The following is an 11,727-nucleotide window of genomic DNA, read 5'->3' as shown; positions in this document are numbered from 1 at the left end:
TTTAAAGACTTGTCTCTATAGTTTAATTTCAGTTTTTGTTATTTTATGAATCTGAGAAATGCTATCCCTTGGCAAATTGCTTTAATAAAATGTTTAAGGTTTTGTTTAGAAATTTTACAATAATTTTAAAGTGTGTAAGTGTACTTTTTTATATTATTTATTATTTTATTATTTTAAAATATTTAACATAACATAAATAAATATTAAAATGATATAACATTTAATTTTATATTAACATAAAAATATATTACATAATTTCCCTTTTTTATAGTATTTTTTAATATATATATATATATATATATATGAAGAGTTCAGATGCAAAAGCCTCTAAATGCCATTTGAAATTTTCTTCTAGAATGATCATTTTTATCAAGCTTGTATATTTAAGTTCAGTAATTTCACTTAAATGACAATTAATAGGTAATCTTCTAGGTAATCAACTTAAATATACAAGCTTGATAAAAATGATCATTCTAGAAGAAAATTTCAAACGGCACTTAGAGGCTTTTGCATCTGAACTCTTCATATATTTTCATTACTAATGTATTAATTTTTATGTATTTTAATTTTAAGTTTAATTTAAGTTTCATTTTTAAAAATGTTGTAAATATTTTTTATCTTATATGTAGGTTTCATTAATGTTTTTTTTTTTCTTTATTAACTATAATAACCCTGTTCGGTCATCATATACATTAGGTGGCCTGAACTGTGTACTTTTTTATACAGTACACTTATTAAATATATTTGATATAATACACTTATTAAATCTGTACATGCATTGTTTCATGCTATGTTTAGTTCAAATGGTGACAAACCAACCGTTGGGTTTAATTTTTTTTAATGTAAACAAACGGTTGGGTTTGTCCATATTTGATCCAAACAGCCCAGCATTTTATAGAGTGTACTTGCATTTAATTATCATGTTAACGTATTATGTTGTTATATTGTTATAACTTTACCAAACCATAACCCTAACCATACCTCAAACTCATTATATTAAATGTGGCATTTTCTAGAATAACAAGTTTACACAGCATAGTCTTGAGGGTATTTAATCATATAGTAATGGCCAGCATTGTCCATCATAAGAGGACAGTCGTGGCCAGATTGCAGACGCATCTGATTAAAGTGAACATGACGAGAGCCGATGAGATTTGTAAAGTGTTCGGCACACACAGCGTTACACAAGCGCCCGTGACCCCGGACGTCCTCTCAGTGGAGTTGCATCCCTCAGCTGGGGGAAGATTAGGTGTGTGTGTGTGTGTGTGCTGCCACCGAAACAAGGGTAAAACCTCATCCAGCTCTCAATAATGCATGATTAATTAGCGGACTCTGAAATAGGGCGAAACCAAAAGAGAGGCTGGAAACAGGAGACGCACGCCGTCCCGAAGGGGAATACGCACACACTCACACTGCAAATACTGCAACAATCGGCTATTCTGCTGTGTGTGTGTGTGTGTGTGTGTGAATCGTGACTGACTTTGCACCAGCAAGTTATATGTAAACACACACACACATATACATATAGAGCTTATATCATATTGGTTTGTCTAAAACAGGGTCTCGAACTGGTGGTCAGCGGCCGGGGGTCCATTTAAAACTAATATATACAATATATTTAAAAAAATTACTAATGTAAAATGTTAACATTTACTTATGTTGCAAAGACTCAGAAATCCTGTGATGAACTGTGATTACTCTATCAATTTGTGTTATATAAATAACACAAATTGATAGAGTAATCACATATATATATATATATATATATATATATATATATATATTATAGATAAACAATAATTATTTAAATCTGAAAGCCGATAACCGATATATTGGCCGAAAAAACAAAATCCACATTTCTATATAATTTTTGAGAGCCTGATTACAAAAACAAAAGTCTCATCACTTCCCAATCATGATGTTCTTATTATAATGTTATGCAGCTGATATAATATGCACATGTTATGATAATAATAGGCTACATTCTTTATCAGCTTTAAAATATCAGACAAATTTTCGTATTGGGCCGATAACGATAACATTACAGATGATCATACATCGGCCGATACCGATATGTTAGTGCGTCCCTGATATATAGATCCCTGATTGGTCAGAGAGAATCGTCACTACCAGCGTCATTATTTTTGCGATACGAGACACCAAATCGAAACAAACTTCTTCATCTTGCAGTGAAAAATATCGAGAATCAAAAACACCAGTCCCTCGATATGTGTGCGCTTGTTTGTGTCGCGTATATGATTATGTCACGGCAGTAAATGCGCCGCAACGTCTATAATCCCGCCCACTTTGAAGCGAGGCATTGGAAAAGCAAACCATGCCGTGGAAAAGCGCCAAAATGAATGTTCTTCTGTCTGTCATTAATGTTAATCAAACAAAAAAAGGCAGTGAATAAAGCAATAAGCCCCAATGTGTGGAGAAGCCCATGTCCACCGTTATCCCGTTACCATCCTGACCACTGTACTAAACACAGATAAATCTACGCTAACTTGAAGCTATCCTCACTGTACTATGCTACTAACTAACTAGGTTAATCTAAATAAATATCTAAATGCTGTCCTAAATAGATGCTACAATCCTGATCGTTTTCAATACTCGTAATTCCAACTCTTGACTCGCAGTGGTTTTGACGAAACAAGATGGTTTTTAAACGGCCGAGGGCGTGGTAGCTTTAGCACGGACCAATGAGCTGAAACCTGCGTACGTTACAAAGAACCGCAAACATCCAATTGGAAAATTCAACTGCAGTTGCCACCGTTCAACCAGAAGAGGGCAGCACTCAGACGTTTTTACACTATATATTGTAGAATTACGAATCATCTCAACGGAAAAAATACTGCACAGCTAAAATGCTCTCAAGCGCCCAAAACACGGCGTCTTTAGCTAAAAACGCTTTGGTGGACACACGTGAGTTCAGGATCAACATTACAGTAGACAAAAAAACAGGTGAGGTGTGCTCTAATTACTAACATACTTAGTATCCATGACAACGAATTAGGGCTGGGTAATAAATATCGATTTCTCGATATTAATCGATTCTCATTTTTACGAACCGATATCGATTCTTAAATCTCAAGAATCGATTAGTCATCCTGTTTTATTTGAATGAATGGGACATTGTATCGCGGCTGCGCGCATCCAAAAAAATCGCAATAATCTTTGTCCTTTGTTACTATTGATATGAAACAAAGTCTCAATTTTCAAATTACGTCCATTTTCTTTAGAAATTCAAAAACATAAATAGCGTTTTGCCGTTTTGGCGCCAAATAAACATGAATGAGCATCTGAAAGTGTGTTAAAAGATAGAGTACAACTTATCTAAATCCCTATCATGTCACATTGATTCGCTCAATCAGCGTTTCAACCGTGGAAAGATTAAAGTTAAACAGCTTGTAATCGATGTCATCGTCATATTTACCTCAGAAAACCCACATAAACTCATTAGTCCACACTCGTTAGTGTTCTTCAATATTTAATGCATATTAGAATAAAGAATAAACAAGTTTTTTATGACAGCAACCATTTAAATGTTTATATTTCATATAATCTTCTTATTATAAAAATAAATAAAAGTGTAATTTAAGTGTTTGTGTAGCTACAAAACAGTTAATTATTAGCTTCATATTAGGCTAATGAAGCCTAGTAGGCTACAACTAGACTCCCATAGTTTACAGCATTTAAGAGATCCGATTCCCTTGAGAAAAATTGCCATTTATTGTAACTGATATCCAAAATAATCGATATTGAATCGAATCGTAATCGAAATCGAATCGAATTGCAAGCTTGTGAATCGAAATCTAATTGAATTGTGAAATTTGTCTCAATACCCAGCCCTACAACGAATGATGGCGGGAACATAGGAACAAAGACAAGCGAACTAAGGAGACGTTAACACCACAGTTTTCAACTAAACATGGAAAACTTTTATGCGTTTTGGCCGTTTATTTACACGTCAACGGCATATTGGGACCTTCTATATGGCTGCGTCCGAAATCACGTACTATGTGAGTCGGTACTACATTTAAATAAGAACGTACTTCACGACGGTTAAAAAAGTACGTTCTATATAGTATGAATACAGGTAGTATGAATGAGTCCAGACGTACTACACGCGCCATGTTGTTGTCACGTGACATACGCTGCCACAACAGTGACGGCACCAACGTCGCGCTGTTTTTAGTTCTGCGTTCTGTTTTCGTCTGGTTTTTACGTCGTCCGAGCCGACAATCGAGAGGAGGCGTCGGTCAGCTGCTCGCGGATCACGCCTTTTGACGAATTACTCAAATAACATTTATTTACCTAACAAATTTTACCTCATAAAACACACACACAATGAACAATAACAGATGTTGATTTTTGGCAAGGAAAAATCCATTTATTTGCTTGTGATATTACCGTCGATAAATAAGCATGAATGAATCAACGGAGATCCGCATGTGTGTCTGTGTTTATCTCCTAACGTTACAGCCGCGTCTCCGGTTTCCGCCATTTTCTTTAGCAGTGCCATCGCCACCTACTGGCCTGACAGCAGAATACAGCGATCACAGGCGCTCTTGCGGATCCGTTGTTTTAACAACGTGATCGCCTGTGCGCGAAAAACGCAAACAAAAAACTTAGTACATTGTTAAACATACCTGAAACGCCCATAAAGAAAAAGAAAATGAAACATGATACGCATGTTGCAATCATTATAAGATTGTTTTGTTTACTTAAATTTAAACGTTTTTTTTTAAAAATATTTTCTTAAACCTTTACTTTCTCTTAATTTTTCCTCTTTCCAAAAGTATAAAACATGTGGTAATGTTTTGTTGTTTTGACCTCCCGCATCCTGATATTGTGTGTGTGTGAGAATGTGTGTGGAACCCAACACTGATGACATGCTATCATTTATTAATATGCTGGAAAACGGGAAAACCGAGCAGTTGTTTTGTAATAAACGTGAGAACGGACAGACGGTTTTGTGAAGATATGAGTCGTCCTGCCAATTGTTTTCTCCTCCTTTTAGGAGAGATGAAATCTGTATTCTTCCCTGCTCGCATGAAGAGCTGTTCTCACAACAGAAGTGCTTATAGACGAGCGACACGTGTTTTCCTGAGACTCTGACAACACACACTCTTTCTCCCTTACACACACACACACACATTCACACTGAAGCTTGTCTCCGCCACAGAACAGAACATTTTAAAATCTAATAATTGGGACTCACAATTCGGATTTTATATCACAATTCTGACTTTATATCTCGCAATTCTGACTTTATATCTCGCAATTCTGACTTTATATCACACAATTCTGACTTTATAACACACAATTCTGACTTTATATCTCGCAATTCTGACTTTATATCACACAATTCTGACTTTATATCTCGCAATTCTGACTTTATATCACGCAATTCTGACTTTATCACGCAATTCTGACTTTATATCACACAATTCTGACTTTATATCTCGCAATTCTGACTTTATATCACACAATTCTGACTTTATAACACACAATTCTGACTTTATATCTCGCAATTCTGACTTTATATCCCACAATTCTGACTTTATATCTCAATTCTGACTTTATATCACGCAATTCTGACTTTATCACGCAATTCTGACTTTATATCTCGCAATTCTGACTTTATATCTCGCAATTCTGACTTTATATCCCACAATTCTGACTTTATATCTCAATTCTGACTTTATATCTCGCAATTCTGACTTTATATCACACAATTCTGACTTTATATCTCGCAATTCTGACTTTATATCACGCAATTCTGACTTTATCACGCAATTCTGACTTTATATCTCGCAATTCTGACTTTATATCTCGCAATTCTGACTTTATATCCCACAATTCTGACTTTATATCACACAATTCTGACTTTATATCTCAATTCTGACTTTATATCACGCAATTCTGACTTTATATCACACAATTCTGACTTTATATCACACAATTCTGATTTTATATCACACAATTGTGACTTTATATCTCACAATTCTGACTTTATATCACGCAATTCTGACTTTATATCACACAATTCTGACTTTATATCACACAATTCTGATTTTATATCACACAATTCTGACTTTATATCTCACAATTCTGACTTTATATCACACAATTGTGACTTTATAACACACAATTCTGACTTTATAACACACAATTGTGACTTTATATCACAATTGCGACTTTATCACACAATTACGACTTTATAACACAAAATTGTGACTTTAACACAATTCTGACTTTATAATATAATTCTGATTTTATAACACACTATTCTGACTTTATAACGCAAAATTCTTACTTTATAATACAATTCTGACTTTATAACCCAATTCTGACTTTATATCACACAATTCTGACTTTATATCTCACATTTCTGACTTTATGACACAATTGTGTCTTTATAACACAAAATTGCGACTTTAACACAATTCTGACTTTATGACACAATTGTGACTTCATATCACACAATAATGACTATATCACACAATTCTGACTTTATAACACGCAATTCTGACTTTATAACACACAATTGTGACTTTATATCACAATTGCGACTTTATCACACAATTACGACTTTATAACACAAAATTGTGACTTTAACACAATTCTGACTTTATAATATAATTCTGATTTTATAACACACTATTCTGACTTTATAACGCAAAATTCTTACTTTATAATACAATTCTGACTTTATAACGCAATTCTGACTTTATAACTCACATTTCTGACTTTATGACACAATTGTGTCTTTATAACACAAAATTGCGACTTTAACACAATTCTGACTTTATGACACAATTGTGACTTCATATCACACAATAATGACTATATCACACAATTCTGACTTTATAACACAAAATTGTGACTTTATAACTCGCAAGCTTCCGTATTTTTGGACTGCTTTGTATATGTCTGAAGAAATATGCACTGATGGTTTGGATGATGGTTGCTGAGAAGAAGAGAAGTCAGTCTATATGTTTGCACAAGCCGTGTTTACTCTGGGGTTGAGGCTAAACAGGGTTCCCATGAAGAAAGGCAAGACAAGGAAAGGCTTAAAGTGATTCCTTCCAGGGTTCAACCTGTGGAGTCGTGATGAATGTCTTCTCACACCGACTCAGAAGCATTTAGCACTGTCCCGAGACATCTCTCCCTGGACAACAGGCTTCAGATCAGATTTCAGAGATAAAACTACAGCGTATGATTTTATCCTGTACTCTAAAACCCCAATATGAGTCATTTTAGGCATATTCACCCCAACATTATCATTCTGCTATTTTTTACTCACTATCAGGTCAATCCAAACTTGTATGTTTTGTTGAACACAGTGGAAGATAACTTAAACAACTGTTTTTGTCCTCAAAATGAAAGTCAGCGAGGTCCAAAACAACATTGGACCCCATTGACTCTCATTAAATGTTCAAAATATTACATAAAAAGTCATTTTGCTGTCTTAACACTCATCTTAAATCATAAAAGTTGCAGATGATATGATATTAATGACATAAAAGGACAAGAGAGTTCACTAAACCTTAATTACAGAGCGTTTGTGTGAAGAAGTGAAGGACTAAAGGGTGTGTGGCGGTTTCTGGTCCTCCCGAGAACTGAAATAACGACTTAATAAAGACAGGCTGCAACAAAAGAAGCTGTAATTGAATCTGAGGACAAAAACAAAAAGGGCACGAAGAAGAAGTGCTCCTGAAACACCCTTTACTGCTCATAAATCCCACTGACATTTCAATCCGTCAACAGGCTGTAATTAGACTGTCCACCTCAAGAACACACACACACACATGCAGACACACATATACACACAGAAACACACACACACACACACACACACACACACATGCAGACACACATATACACGCAGAAACACACACACATGTACACAGAGTCTATGAATGATGCCACGAAAATAATGGTGCATATAATCCCTCAACCCTCTGAATATTCCAGCTAATAAACTACAAAACATGTTTGACGTATTTTTGCAGGCCAAAAACCCAGAGTCGGCATGAAATCAAAACTGACAATTCTTATTTTTCTAAGTGTTTATTATGTGAGACTCGAAACATTAGTATATCATGCGAAAGTTCAATAATTCAACTTAAAAGGTGAAACTAATATATTATATAGACTCATTACATGCAAAGTGAGATATTTCAAGCCTTTATTTGATATAATTTCTGATGATTATAGTTGACAGATATGAAAACCTTTTCACAATATTCTAATTTTGAATATGAGGTTTTCATAAGCTGTAAGCCATAATCATAAACATATCAACAATATAGCTTACCCAAACACAACAATGTATAAATATGCATGGTTATTAGAGAAAATTAATAACTGAGCTATACAGTAATAATTGCTCATCAAATCCTCATATTAGAGTGATTTCTGAAGGGTCATGTGACACTGAAGACTGGAGTAATGATGCTTTGATCACAGGAATAAATTACACTTTACTGTATATTCACATATAACAGATGATTCACATTATAATAATATTTCACTGTTTTTACTGCATTTTTGATCAAATAAATTCAGCCTTGGTGAGCAAAGCATTTATATATATATATATATATATATATAACCTACAGTGTTGGATAAGTTACTCTGTAAATATTAATTATAATTACTAGCTAGTAAATTATTAATTACTAACTTACATCAACATTGTAATTAGATTACTGTACTATTACTCTCTTTAAACATATTGCATTAATTATTACCAATTACATTCTAAATCCCACATCAACATCAACCATGACAATATATATATATATATATATGAAGAGTTCAGATGCAAAAGCCTCTAAGTGCCATTTGAAATTTTCTTCTAAAATGATCATTTTTATCAAGCTTGTATATTTAAGATCAGTAATTTCACTTAAATTGCAATGAAGATTACCTATTAATTGTTATTTAAGTGAAATTACTGAACTTAAATATACAAGCTTGATAAAAATCATCATTAAAGTAGAAAATTTCAAATGGCATTTAGAGGCTTTTGCATCTGAACTCTTCATACAGTATATATATATATATATATATATATATATATATATATATATATACACATATATATATACATATATATATATACAGTATATATATAAGAAAAACGTTAGACGGACTTAGAGGCTTTTGCATGAAAAATGCTGGTTGTTTTAACCCAATTTTGGGTCAAACATGGACAAACATTTGGGTTAAAAAAATGTAACCCAGTGACTGGGTTTGTCCATATTTGACCCAAATTTAATTTTTAGAGTGTTCATATATATATATATACACACACACACACACACACACACACACATGTCCAAGTACAAGAGTACAGTAAATAAGAGAAGAAAAGAAATGATCTGATCTCTACAAATATCCTACTTTCATTTATTGGCGAGTTTGTGAGCATTATACACTCTAAAAATGCTGGGTTATTTCAACCCAAATTTGGATCGAATATTGACAAACCCACTAATTGGGTTAACATTTTAAATTAATTTAACCCAAAGTTTAGGTTTGTCCATATTTGACCCAAAATTGGGTTAAAACAACCCAGCATTTTTAGAGTAGTGTTGCTCTGCCGAGTATTCTCCTCAGATCATCATCCTCATCGTCATCATTAATGGCCTGATCCGCCTACTGTGAGTCAGTGTAATACTGGACATGCTTCATTCCCAGTCCAGTATCTGAACTCACTGGAAGTGTGTGCATTTTCCTCGTTGTTCTTCAGTGACGTGTTCAGCGCTATAAACACACACTGACACTGGAATGCAGAACGGCTGCTCTTTCTTTACACCCGTTCCTGAAATAACTGAGTGTGTGTCGTGAAGAAACACGAAGGTGTGAGCCGTGACATCATCGTCAGGGAGGAGCCCCAGTGTGTTGTGAGTTCAGTGTTTATTGTTGCTATGCGACAGTGTCTACATCACACTTGTGCGAGGTGTTGCGTCTTTATGTTTACCATTTACGCAAGTTTGGTCCTATTGTTGTGACTTTCTTTCTCGAACAGAAAAGAACATATTTGGTGTAGCCCAACAGTTTTGGTGACCATTGACTTTCATTGTATGGGCAAAACAACAACAACAAAAACTCAAAAATACTTTCTTTTGTGTTTCACAGGAGGAACTATGTCATAAACTTACACTGTGTGTCCAGCAGAAATATCTGAACATTCATAAATCAAGATACATTTACTGGAGAAGCAAAATTATATCAGATGATAAGTTGTTTTGATTCTGAGTTTGATTAAAATTAAGAGTTTTTGCTTGAAACAAGAACAAATACCTGCCGGTCAGAAAAAAGATCTTGTTTTTCTTTTGAGTTAAGTCGATTTTTATGACCAGAAGTTTGTTCTCATTTTAAGCACAATCTCACTTCATTTTTAGAGAACAAGACTTCATTTCTCAGGTAATTTTCCTTCTCAAGTAAATGTCTACCTGGCTTAAGAATCTTTAGATATTTGAATTGGAAAACAAGAAAAAAAATTACTGAGGAAGAACGTTAATTTTTGCATTATTTGTGTATTTATTTATAGCATTAACCCTTTGAGCCCCTAATTTTTGGGTCACATAATGTGCCTTCAAAAGCCTTGAAATCTAATTTTTTTTCCCTTCAGGAAAACCAATGTTATATATTTTTGTTCAATAACATTTTTCGATTGTTATTTAGAATTTTGAGGAGATTATATGATCCAATGTAATATTTATACCTTTTTAAATGAGCTATTTTTCCATTAAAAGTGTTTTTAGGGAGCTTGCAAATAAATCCAATATTTCAGATTAACACATCCGAATCATGTCCGTGATTCTTGTGTGGGTTCACATTGCAACTACAACAAAAGGCACCAAATTTCGTCCCAATCCGTTCAAGCAAAACATTAAAAAAAAAAAATTTAAAAATGATCATTATGCCAGTCTTCCGTGTCACATGATCCTTCATTCTAATATGATGATTTGCTGCTCAGTTATTAACCATGCATATTTATGTTGTTGTATTTGGGTAAGCTATATAGAATATTGTGAAATGCTTTTCACATCTGTAAGTCATAATCATCACAATTATAACAAATAAAGGCTTGAAATATCTCACTTTGCATGTAATAAGTCTATATAATACATTAGTTTCACCTTTTAAGTTGATGTTGGATAAGAAAGCCAAACTTAAATGATACAAATCGCCTCGCGTAGAGTTCAAATGACAGTGTTTGGGTTCCTAAGTGACATGCATTGTTATTAATTCCACAACGACCGTATAGAGAAAGGCCGTCAGGTCACATTTCAGTATCAGCAGTCACTATAACCCAAGAAGGTTGTAATAAGAAGGTGATTGGCTGAGTCGGTCGTTTCTCCTCCCGCTCCGCCTTTCTCTGAACTTTGAACGCTCACAATATCCCTGCTAAGCAAATTAGCTTATCCTGACTACCCAGTTTAGAAATCTGCAGTCATTAGCATGTTCCTCTCTCTGTAATCAGGCCAATAAGACAAACAGTAGAGATGGACCTGTATTTCTGCTTCACCCCAGAGCACAACTTAGGATTCACTTTAAACTGTATTGTGAGTCTTGAATCCCAAACGTCTTAAACTAAATATTTAAAGACACAATGGCTGAAGAGCAATATTCCTCTGCTTTAGCGTTGCCAATCCTCGTCCATATGGTGTGCACAGCTTATAACAATTCATGACGCCGTCAAAA

The sequence above is a fragment of the Pimephales promelas genome, chromosome 17 (genome assembly GCF_988280905.1).
Source record: "Pimephales promelas chromosome 17, fPimPro1.hap1.1, whole genome shotgun sequence".
NCBI lineage: Eukaryota > Metazoa > Chordata > Actinopteri > Cypriniformes > Leuciscidae > Pimephales > Pimephales promelas.
The sequence above is the reverse complement of the archived record's forward strand: the minus strand, read 5'-3'. Positions refer to the sequence as shown.